Source organism: Etheostoma spectabile, chromosome 8, assembly GCF_008692095.1.
Source record: "Etheostoma spectabile isolate EspeVRDwgs_2016 chromosome 8, UIUC_Espe_1.0, whole genome shotgun sequence".
Lineage (NCBI taxonomy): Eukaryota > Metazoa > Chordata > Actinopteri > Perciformes > Percidae > Etheostoma > Etheostoma spectabile.
The window spans coordinates 24953977-24954264 of record NC_045740.1 but is presented as its reverse complement, the minus strand read 5'-3'; the positions used below and the strand labels follow the sequence as shown (position 1 = coordinate 24954264).

At 45.8% G+C, this 288-nt stretch overlaps 1 protein-coding gene across 1 annotated transcript in view; it reads left to right on the top strand.

Annotated features, from left to right (window-relative positions):
* Positions 1 to 288, top strand: part of slc7a5 (solute carrier family 7 member 5) — a 45638-nt gene that overhangs the window by 21038 nt on the left and 24312 nt on the right.

The following is a 288-nucleotide window of genomic DNA, read 5'->3' as shown; positions in this document are numbered from 1 at the left end:
TGGGGGCTGACTGTGGACGTGTCCCTGGGCCGGGGCTGTTTCAGCTCTCATCCCGACTGAAGCCTTGCAGCGCCGCGAGACTGAGGCAGAAGAGAAGTGTGCTGGCTAGCTTAATTACCATTAGATTAGTCGCCTATCTATACGGTTAACGTTACTGATGAATTCATGAGTTTTTAACCGTGGTCAAAACAATCATACTAAAAATAACTGAGCTTGTTGAACGATGTCATAACCTTATGTTACCCACCAAGCTAACCTTATCAACCAAGCATTAGCATTAGCTACTTG